Source organism: Biomphalaria glabrata, chromosome 12 (assembly GCF_947242115.1).
Source record: "Biomphalaria glabrata chromosome 12, xgBioGlab47.1, whole genome shotgun sequence".
NCBI lineage: Eukaryota > Metazoa > Mollusca > Gastropoda > Planorbidae > Biomphalaria > Biomphalaria glabrata.
In genome coordinates, this window is record NC_074722.1 from 5,407,389 (window position 1) to 5,419,599 (window position 12,211).

At 38.8% G+C, this 12,211-nt stretch overlaps 1 protein-coding gene across 3 annotated transcripts in view; it reads left to right on the forward strand.

The window, feature by feature from the left end:
* The window catches only part of LOC106073705 (matrix metalloproteinase-2-like), a 153,656-nt gene that overhangs the window by 25,760 nt on the left and 115,685 nt on the right, over positions 1-12,211 (forward strand). The window contains exon 1 of one of the 3 annotated variants that reach the window (XM_056005417.1): positions 4,642-5,176. The exons of the other annotated variants lie outside the window; for them this stretch is intronic. The gene's annotated coding sequence lies outside the window, so the exon portion shown is untranslated. Of the gene's footprint in view, positions 1-4,641; positions 5,177-12,211 lie in introns of those variants that run through there. 3 annotated transcript variants of the gene reach the window in all.

Consider the following 12,211-nt stretch of genomic DNA (forward strand, 5'->3'; position numbering starts at 1 on the left):
CGATTCCAATACGAATTTATAAATAAAAATCACCCTTAGGGTAAGGATTTTGTGACTTTACCACCACAAAAGAGATTATAATCATAATCATAATATATATATATAATTTTTTAAATGCATAAAAATTAAAACTTGTCATAAATCTATATTTTAAAGTTATAAGAACGAAAAAAGTTGCAATAAGTTAGTCTACACCACGTGCCAAATACCATAGTACTCCTTGGGATCAGATAAGACATTAATAATGCCATTTCGTTGACTTACATAGATGCATCTGCTTGTGGAGGTTCGCTTAATAAAATCCCGTAACTCTCCACCCTCTAGCAGACGCTCTTAGCAGAATATCTAAAGAGTCTCGACTGTTTTCCATGTCACTTTGTCCAGCCAACCTTTCCTTGACTGATCTTTCTTCCTGTTCCCTCTAAAGTTCCCAAAAGGGTCAAAGCCGTGAACCTCGTTCTTCTCTCCCCTCCCCCGGTCCATACCATGCAAGTCGCCCATGGCTACTACGGGCAACATTTGGTCAAGACAATCTAAATCTAAACGTCAACAATTTATTTTTTTTTTAACAAGAAAAACATTTTTTCAAAAATATTTTTTTTTTTAAAGTTTCTATTGAGTGACATTGTATCCATTATTTTGAATCAATCGTGTAAATATTTGTTTAAATAGATCTTGTCACTTTAGAGTCTGTTCTAACAGTAATATATTTGTGCGATTGGAAATTATGTATTCATTGTCATAGTTTGGCGCAACTTCCATGCTCGTATCTGGCCATGTGAGCTGTGGTCCATAATCAGGGTCGGACTGGGTGTCAAAATCGGCCCCGGGCATTTCTATTCGATAAGGCCCATAAATTGCATATAGTATGATGGGCATCCAATTATAGGCATGCATGTCCTCAAAATCGGTATGTTGAGTTTGAGTATCGATAACTGTACACATGCATACAATGAGCTCTATATTTTTATCAGAAATATAGGCCGTATGTTGCTTTTTAATCGCTAAGTGTGTAGGATGAAGCCATCTAGTAGCACTGTCTATGGATGTAGGTCTTAACACTGTAGACTGTAGAGAGAGTTCTTTTAAACACGATGCCGCTTTTATAAGGGATTATTATAAAACATTTGACAATTTAATACACAGTGGCATCCATGCGGCCCTTTCGGTGGCCTGCCGGCCCATTTGGGTATCGGCCCACCAAATGCCCATATAGCCAGTCCGCCACTGGGTCCATTGACATTTTGTAGAACAGTTGGAGAGAGGGGAGGGGCATAGGCAGGAGACTTCCATGCTGTCTTTTCAAATGCTGATTAATATACATATATATATATAGGTCATGCCTGAGATTTCTAAAAACAAAAACGTTCTATAGTTATCTATTATTAGTTTCACATTTTCAGGTACCGGGTAACGACATATTTTTCTACATAAGTCTTATCTCCACTTAGCTTAGTTTATTTTCTTTCTAAAAAAAAAATTATATGTATAAAAAATTATCAACTAATTTTTTTGTTTGTATAGTTATCTATTGTTAGTTTCAAATTTTCAGGTACCGAGTAGCGATCAAAATTTTCTAGACAAATGTAAACTCCCATTAGTTTAGTAAATTTTCTATATAAAAAAAAATTAATTACAAATAATCAACTGATTGTTGTGATAGTAAGTGTATGTGTTTTGCGTGGCTGGTAGTGCAGTGTGTGTGCCTGTGTATGAAATGACCAGTGGACCTTGAGTGTACATGGTCGAGTGAACAGCAGTGTGTCAGGACTGTGTGTAAAAGTCAGTTTAGAGAACAAGTGGCTGGAGTAAAGAGCATAAATAGAGACGAATAAAACCATTGTGTTTATTGAAGCTCATGTTGTTTTAGTGCAGGGGTTCTCAACCTGTGGATCGCGACCCTCTTGGGGGTCGATTGACGATTTGCCAGGGGTCGCCTAAGACCATCGAAAATATGAATTGTTATTGTCTTTTCTTCTATAACTGTGTGTATGTGTGTGTGTGTGTGTGGGGGGGTCGCGGCTGAGTGGGGGAGGTTGAGAACTGCTGTTTTAGTCTGTCTATTACAATTGTGGTTTGAGTGATTCACGTTTTGTCATCTCCCATGAATACTTTTGCAAAGTTTTAAATTAATTCCAGTATGGAAAGTAGAAGAAATAGAGATTATAAGATTTCACCCAGACAGACAGACAGAATGAGTTGATAAAAAAATAAGAATTAGCTCAAAAGGTCCATACTTTCCCAAGCATATGGAGAGTCTTTGACTCTTCTCATAACTACCATCAGAGTTTTTCTTGGTACTATTGAATTGAAAGAATTAAATGTTCTTATGGTTCTACCTTAGATACTTATGGACGTTTGAAGTCTGTGGCGAATAACTACAAAATTGCTTTTTGGTGCTTTGCTTCTGGTTTACCGAATATAGCGATTGTTATAACCAAATATAGATTATAGATAATCTAATATGGATATAGTTATAGTTATAGATATAGATGTGATATTAATATTCACACTTAACTAGAGTAACACCTTTAGTAAAATCACTAAATTTAGAAAGCCTTCAGGATAGAAGACTCAAAAGTAAAGTAGCAATTTTACATAAAACACCGAACCATAATCTTCAAATACAAAAACAAAATTTAATAAAATACTCTGAAAGACACAAAGATAAAGGCATATTCCTCGTCCTATATGCTAGGACAAATTTGTACAAATACTCCTTCTTCCCTAGTGCTATTAGAGCATGGAATGGGTTCCCTGAGCTAGCCAGGAAAACCAGTGACCTGGCAGAATTTAGGTCATTGGTTAATATGCATGACTAAAGGCATGACGCGTAGGACGTAATCATCTTCTTTTTTTAAGTAACGTCAGTATTATATAAGATAAGAAGAAAGATATTATTGGTTTTTGCTAAACTGCTTTTTCTTCATTTTCTATGTTACTGCTATAGACCTATATATTTATAGACTGGCTAACTCATACCAGGCGCAAAGTCTGGGCTGGTATAGTGTTGTCTGTCTGTGACTGATATAGTGTTGTCTGTCTGTGACTGATATAGTGTTGTCTGTCTGTGACTGATATAGTGTTGTCTGTCTTTGACTGATATAGTGTTGTCTGTCTGTGGCTGATATATTGTTGTCTGTCTGTGACTGATATAGTGTTGTCTGTCTGTGTCTGATATAGTGTTGTCTGTCTGTGACTGATATAGTGTTGTCTGTCTGTGTCTGATATAGTGTTGTCTGTCTCTGGCATTTTACGTCTTCTCCCCTTGCAACTTCTTGAGTGACTAAAGGGGCCAATCCTTGATACACAGCTGCGGTCACAGGTTTGGCATACTTAATCACCAGGAGCCGTTGCATTTTCACCCTTCTATCTACTACTGTTGCGTATGGCTTCTGCAATCCGGGACCCTTCCTTTATGCTCTCTCTCCATGTGGATCTATCGAGTGCCACATTTTCCCAGCTGCTTGTGTCGATTTAGGAAATATAGTGTTGTATTATAAAGCAATTACCTTCGGTATAAAAATTGATTTAGTCTATGACTCTATATTACAAACGCAATAACGAATACAATTTTTTTTTCTGTAATATTGTGGACCTGAGTGTGATCAAAGTGTTTCATTATGTCCATTATGATCCTTTTTTTTTGTTATAAAATTGGTTTGTGTTACATTCTGCTGAAAACAAATATCCCTAAAAGCTCATTCTTTTGAACCGATGAGACGTCATAGCTCTGGGAAACCATCATCAAAAATGGTTCTAGATTGAGTGCAAAAATGTATTTTAAAATTGAAGATCGTAGTTTTTAAACGCATAAAAAATGCTTCTTTCTCTAAATGAAACAAATTCCTCTCGAGCAGTCTATAGATTTCTGGTTACTATATTTCGTTGCTTCAAGAAAGTAAATCAGGTCTTTAAAATTGAAATGGTAGCAAAGGAGGCGCCGTGGTTGAGGGATAAATCGCTTACCTTCCGACCCGAGCATTCTTGGGTTCGAATCCTGGTGAGGACTGGGATTTTATCTCAGGATCTATGGGATGCCGCTGAGTCCACCCAGCTCGAATGGGTACCTGACATAGCTTGGTGAAAAGTAAAGGCGGTTGGTCGTTGTACTGGCCAAATGACACCCTCGTTAACCGCGGGCCACAGAAACAGCCACAGAAACAGCCACAGAAACAGCCACAGAAACAGCCACAGAAACAGCCACAGAAACAGCCACAGAAACAGCCACAGAAACAGCCACAGAAACAGCTGACCTTTAGGCCTACACCATCTGCCTCATGGATCGCAAGGGGAACTTTTAAAAAAAAACAAAGAACAGAATACTGTGTTTAAAATGTATCAACAATTAACCCATTACTATGTAAGATTTAAAATGTTTTTTAAAGTCATAACCTCTTATTCTTTAAGATCTTGTAGTAAAGTATATTTGGGTTAAAAATAAAGAAAATCTCGGTCATATTTTTTTTTTTAAATTATTTCTTTTTGCGTCGAAATAGAGGCTTACAACGCATTGATATCTTGCACATGCGCAGATAGTTCCTGGTTTCACTCTTTGACGAGTCTGGAACCAGACGATGTGAGGAAAGAAAAAAAAATGGGGAGTTGGAGGGTAGATGATGCCCAGGCGCCACCGTCTGCTGTTTCTCGCGCGCGCAAGGGCTAAACTACCCGGGCCTGCTCACGCATCTTTCGCGAGTGCGCTACACACGGGCTGCACGCTCGACTGAACACACGAGTCGTGCCAATAGCGAGACTGTGTGAAGTCTGCGAGCACAGGAAGTGGATGAGAATGAGGCCAGATGGCTTCTGTATAGGATTCAAAACAATAACAACAGAAAACGCGTCGTAGGCATCAACACACGGGATTCAAATCAACACATCTTCGTGTCCTGAAGGCTCATTATCACTGACGCGGCTTCAAGCAGACTATTGATCTACGAATGTCTCTTTTTTTTTCTTTATATCACAGTGTTTCCGTGTGTAAATCTAGTGTGAATTCAAACTACAAGCAGGAATTAGTCCGATTTTTTTTTAACGTACTCAACATTGAATCCAATCCAGCTTTTGTTGACATTCTGTTGGTTACTCATTTAAATCGAAAATCATATTTCGTCCACATTATTGGCCAGGAAGTTTAAGGATTTTTATGTTATTTTGTGTTTACGCTGTACAGGTGAGAATCTCTTTTGTTCTTCTAAAATAGATCTACATTTTATTTTAAGAGTTCTACTTAGTCTACTTAGATTATCACCCGGATTTTCTTTGTCTTTGATTTAAATGTAAACATATTGATTGTTTATCTTCAAATCATATAATATTAATTTAAATATATAATGGTTATATATATATATATATATTATATATATAATAACTTAATAATTACTGCTCTTTCACCCACGTACACACACAAAGATATGTGCGTATGTACGTGAGTCTGTGTGTGTGTGTTGGTGAAAGCAGTAATAATTAAATAGATTGTAACCAATTATATTATTATTAATTTATGCATTCCTTTTTTTTTTATTACTATGTACGCCTTAGACTTTGACCCACCCACCCAAACACACACACACAAATTTTCACCCGGCTAAAACACTCGGAAACAAAAAAAAATGTTCATGTTTTATGTTCACTTTAGAGACGTTCATTTTTTTGTGTGTGTGTGACTTTGTTCATATTCATTGTAATAAATCCACGTTGATAGCATGCTGTAAGAGAATGTAGTTCACTTTATGAGCCACTATAAGGGAGTCCAGTGGTTTGCCTTTGAAACATAAGAGTTACTTGTGAGTAGAATATATATCATGGAGCTGCACAGCGTAGAGATGTAGGTGTTGTTAGAAAATAGAGTACATTAATTTAAGTCTACTAGAGTTACCTAGTAGAGTATGTGTGTGTGTTTTGTGTGTAATCAACGCAGATCTTTAGGTACCAGGAAAATATGTGTGTATGTGTGTGTTAAATCAGCATAGATATTTAGGTATATTATAAATGTGTGTGTGTGTTTGTGTAATCAACGCAGATCTTTAGGTACCAGGAAAATATGTGTGCATGTGTGTGTTAAATCAGCATAGATATTTAGGTATATTGTAAATATGTGTGTGTGTTTGTGTAATCAACGCAGATCTTTAGGTACAAGGAAAATATGTGTGTATGTGTGTGTTAAATCAGCATAGATATTTAGGTATATTGTAAATATGTGTGTGTGTTTGTGTAATCAACGCAGATCTTTAGGTACAAGGAAAATATGTGTGTATGTGTGTGTTAAATCAGCATAGATATTTAGGTATATTGTAAATATGTGTGTGTGTGTGTTTGAAATCAGCACAGATCTTTACGTTTGTTAAGAACAGAAAGATAATAGGGTCGAAAACCATGTCTGTATAGTATGGGTTAATACACTGAATGACTACACAATACACATTTCGTGAACACATTCTTACAGACGAGTTACAAGCACATGTAAACATTAGAACGACAACAGATACAGAATATAATTTTCATAACAAGGTTAAAGGTAAATATGTGTGTATGTGTGTGTTACATCAGCACAGATCTTTAGGTACATGGTAAATATGTGTGTGTTAAATCAGCACAGATCTTTAGGTACATGGTAAATATGTGTGTATGTGTGTGTTAAATCAGCACAGATCTTTAGGTACATGGTAAATATGTGTGTATGTTAAATCAGCACAGATCCTTCGGTACATGGTAAATATGTGTGTATGTTAAATCAGCACAGATCCTTCGGTACATGGAAAATATGTGTGTATGTGTGTGTTAAATCAGCACAGATCTTTAGGTACATGGTAAATATGTGTGTATGTTAAATCAGCACAGATCTTTAGGTACATGGTAAATATGTGTGTATGTGTATGTTAAATCAGCACAGATCTTTAGGTATATTGTAAATATGTGTGTATGTGTATGTTAAATCAGCACAGATCTTTAGGTACATGGTAAATATGTGTGTATGTTAAATCAGCACAGATCCTTCGGTACATGGTAAATATGTGTGTATGTTAAATCAGCACAGATCCTTCGGTACATGGAAAATATGTGTGTATGTGTGTGTTAAATCAGCACAGATCTTTAGGTACATGGTAAATATGTGTGTATGTGTATGTTAAATCAGCACAGATCTTTAGGTATATTGTAAATATGTGTGTATGTGTATGTTAAATCAGCACAGATCTTTAGGTACATGGTAAATATGTGTGTGTGTTTGCTTCCTGTTCTTTCCTATTCATATTGCCGCCAAGTGTGTGTGTGTGTGTGTGAGTGTGCGTGCACGCGTTCGTGACAAAGATTGCAATCCTAAAAGCTCGAAGAGTTCTCGCTCACTGAAGTTTCTTGCCACATGTGGCCCTGGTGTAAAAATAGAAAGAAAAAAAAATGTTTCCACAAGTGGCATGTCGGTGTGTGTGTGTTGATTGACTCTGTGTGAGTGCACCTAAGTCTTAGTATTCTTGTCTGCTCTGTGCTAGCGAAAAGATCTAAATAAGACTTCGAATCTTGTTTTCGAATATTTTCGAATCGCGTATATGTTTGCGCTTTTAAGCGTCTCGTTTTAGGATAGAGTGAGATTCGAGGGTTATGGGTGGGGGATGTAAGGCTTGCCATCGGGTTGTAAGGTCAAGGTCATGTGATAGCTAAATGGAAAGATCTAAGATAATATTAATGAGGTCATGTGACCTATCAGGCGGTTGCATTTAAATTAAACAGACATCGTCCTGGTGTATTAATGCGTTGCATGCTTCATTAAGACTGAGCTAACTAGACTTCATTAAGTTTATGTTTTTTTTATATCATTCTCCCCTCTCTCTCTCTGACTCTCTCTCTCTTTCTCTGCGTCTCTGTCTCAAATTATAAGTAGCAGTACCTATAACTTACTTAACATTTAAAGTGTATGTAGTTTATTTAAAAAAAAACAACTTTGAAAATATTTTTTTTTTAGTTTTGTAAGCTAAAATGTTCCTTTTGTTGTTTTTTGATTATATCAAACGATCTCATTTACCAACCGTAAACAAACACCCTTGAGTCACGTACTTCCAGTGGCGTAGCTATGGATTTAGGGGCCCGGGGGGGGGGACTTGACCTCTTTAGGTGCCCCTGCATTTTGACATTTGACATCATGACGTCAGATAATGGCGTAGTATTCAATATTTAATGTAAAAACAAATTTCTAGGGGGAGGGGGGGAGTTAAAATGAGGACCCCACCTCCCCCACCAAAGCTACTCCACTGCGTGCTTCCCTATATGTTACAGACTTACGACCTAATTCGAATCAAACATGGATATCACGTGAACTTATTTATTTGTTGTTTTATCAACAGTCGTCACGTGACCGTTCGTTTTATGTGAATGAGGTCCACTGACATATATTTTGTCGTCTGCCTCATTTATGAATTCTGGGTTTATCTTGGGACGTAGCTAGCATCATTAAAAACACACTCTAGTTTAATGTTTGTTTGTTTTACATGTGCCTGGATGTTCCTTCAGAGTTGAAGATAATTACTTCCTAGTCCAAACCTCCCGCAGGACGACGGGGGGTGGGAGCGGGCAGGGTTTGAACCCGGGACCATCGATAAATCTGAACGACAGTCCAGCGTGCAAACCGCACGACCAGGCAGCCATAGTTAAGATACTATGAACATACTAATATAAGTAGTGATCCCATATTATCTTTTTTTTTAAATTATTATTATTATTGCGAAAGTATAATTGGATAAATAATAAATACATTTAAGCATTCACTTTAACCTGGCAAGCCAGAGCTGTGTCACTGTCCAGGTTTTGAGTCATTTGCAAGCTAAATTCCCAGATGTTCAAATTACATTTTAATGATAAAAACATTGGATCAACACGTTTCGAAGTGGGCTTTAATATTCTGTACTATTGCTGTAGATCTAAGTGATACTTGACGCTTTGACACTTGAATTGGTTCATTAGTTCAACCTCGGTTGGTCATCCAGGATGACGTAACTGTAGGGAATTTAAGGTCATTTAATGGCGTTCATTATAAGGACAGTTTGTCCCTTGTTGACTCATCCTTTAATATGCCATGATTTCTAAGTGTTTGCTAATTGTTTTTTGTTTTATTCTTTATACTTATGTATCTCTCTCTCTCTCTCTCTCTCTCTCTCTCTCTCTCTCCCTTCCCCCTATCTCTGTCTCTCGATCTCTTTCTATTATCCTCTCTTTCTGTCTCTTTTCTACTCTCCCTCCCTCTCCCTCTCTCTCTGTTTCTTTCCCTTCCTCTCTCTCTCTTTATTTCTCTCTCCTCTCTCTCTCTTTATTTCTCTCCTCTCTCTCTAATTCTCTCTCTCTCTCTTTCTTTCTCTTTATCCATTTCTTTCAGAAGCAGACACAAAGAACCAATCAACATTGGAATGTCTGACTCCTATCTTTTGTTTAGTCTCAACGATCAGCCATGATGTCACCTAGCGTCATTGGAAACGCTCTGGAAATTCCCGATTTCGACGCCATTATCTTTTCTTTCAATGAACAAACTGACTCATTTCACGTTAACGCGTGCGTGATGCAATTAATAAAATCTGGGGGGGGGGGGGGGGGGGGGGGATGTGGATGTAGCGAAAGAAGTAGGTCAGGGGTGGAGAGGGCGCACTACAAAAGTAAATTCTACGTCTGACACAAATATTTACCAATCAATAAATGTGTCCTTTCTCTCAGCCTCGTTTTCGCGCAATTATAGCGTAGCACGTGTCGTTTTGCGAAACACGCGCTGATATGACACACACATTCACACATTTTTTCCATTCTTCCATCCCACCCCCCTAGACCAGGGGTTCTCAACCTGTGGGTCGCGACCCCTTGAGGGGGTCGATTGACGATTTGTCAGGGGTCGCCTAAGACCATCGAAAATATGGATTGTATTTAGTGTATTCTTCTATTGCTGTGTGTGTTATGGGGGGGGGGGGGTCGCGGCAGAGTGGGGGATAGTAAAAAGGGGTCGCCAAGCTTAAAAAATTGAGAACCGCTGCCCTAGACGGGGAAGAGAAGCGTGGCCGCGAGGGTGATATACGCGCGTGGCGGCGAGTGGGGGAAAAGGGGGGGGGGCAGGTGGAGAATTGGGTCTATGAACGACGTGTCGGGCGCCACAGTGAGTGATTGAGCCATTCGAGTGTATCGATCTGGTCCCGTCTATGGATCATTCTGATCAAAGATAACCGATGACTCATGAAAATGTCACGCTCGGCTAAAGGCATTCTTTGTTTCTGTACCAGGGCGATGTCTTATTGACACACGCTCCTGACAGGTCAAACGTGTCGAGGACAGTTGGGTGAGTCTTTGTGGGGGGCACCATTGCTGACTCATTTTAACTCCCCAGAAAAACGCTGACGTAACTTCTACGTTGATGGGGATCGCATCGTTGACTTGAGTATCCTTGACCTTTGATAAAATATTGTAAAGCCTTTTTTTTTGTGTATAGACAAACACAAACAAACAATGACAACCATACAAACATACACAATATCTTCTTATGATCTTATAATATAATTTCCAGACGTTCCTTTAAAAGAGAAGATAATTACGTCCCTCGAGTATCTAGATAATTGTACTCAACTAAGTCATCGGTTTTCCCTTAACGATTCATGCCACCCCTTCTAGGATCTAATGGCACTACACTGGACCACTATTTCTGGAAGGAGTACCCACCCCCACACCAAATTTTCAAAGTCCGCTCTGCTTGCACTATGCCTGGACTATGCCTGGACTCTGCCTGGACTCTGCCCGGACTCTGCCTGGACTCTGCCTGGACACTGCCTGGACTCTGCCATTACTTTTGTTTAATATTCATAACGACATGGTCGAAAGGTTTCGTGTTATAGTTGCTGCAGGTTGTCTTCCCCTTATATGATGTGTGTGTGTGAGCGTTTCCTAGGTGATATAGAAAGGGAGTAGTTATTGTTAGTTGGAGAGAGAGAGATAGAGCATTAATTTGATGTTAGTCTTGTAGAATGGTGCAACATAAGCGGAGCTGTCGTAAGCTGTGTTAAGTACACCAGACGACACTAGCGAGCCAGACGTGTTCTGATAGAGTTACATTCTTTAAAAAATACTTTCATTTCATCTCCATTTCAATTTGTTTCTATTGTAATAAAAATTGTTTCGTTTTATTCACAAAGAAGTCAATCAAGTTATTTCAAGTTTTAGATGTTCAAATGTAATACGCCTACAGCGTTTTAGTCGTCTGCTATAAGTCAACAACCGTCGACAACCCCCCCCCCCCACTTCTCCGCAAGGTTTTCTGTTCCCAGATTAGAAAATGTTTTTTCATTTACTAATTGAACACAAGAATCTTTGGAGAGGGATGAACGTGCACTGGGGCGCCCAGGGTAACAAGAAAACAGGGCGCAATGTGAAAAGTTTGTAAACAGAGCACTGGTGGTGTCCCAACAGTCCGACCTTGACACTCTTGAAATTTTTTTCCGGCCAGGTCTGATGAAAGGGAGAGAATTCAGCCTGAAACATGAGCGTAAAACCAAGTTAATGGAACGGACTATTTTAGACGCGTAGATTCTTTATTCCTAATTAGAATATTTTTACTTCGGAGATTAGCATTAAACAAAGTTCGTAATCCGCAAGTAATTTCGGTACATATGTGACATCGATTAAGCCCCGCCCACGTCTTAATTACAGCGGTTTGAAAAGTATGATGTAAAATAAATTATAGTTTGGCTGTTTGTGGTTTGGACGTGAGCATGACAGCACGGGGATTTGAACCAGTGGAGGCGTTAGGGCAGCAATGAGAACCATTGGAAACAAGGGTCTGTTAAGGTGGAAATGTTTGAATCGGTGTTAGTTACAATAGACATGAGAACCAACCATTGGAAATGAGGGTCTGGGTGGACATGGGGGCTGTTAAAGCGAGTACCATCGGAAATGAAGGTCTGGATGGACATGGGGGCTGTTAAAGTGAGAACCATTGGAAATGAAGGTCTGGATGGAAATGGGGGTTGTTAAAGCGAGAACCATTGGAAATGAAGGTCTGGATGGAAATGGGGGGCTGTTAATGCGAGAACCATTGGAAATGAGGGTTTGTTAAGGGGGAAATGGGGGCTTGTTTGGGTAGAAATGAGAACCTTTGGGGTGGGGGCGAGTTACGATGGGAATGTGAGCCATTGGCAATGTTTGTTGGAACTAAGTGGGAATGAAGGGGTGACATATTCCAAGCTCATAAACA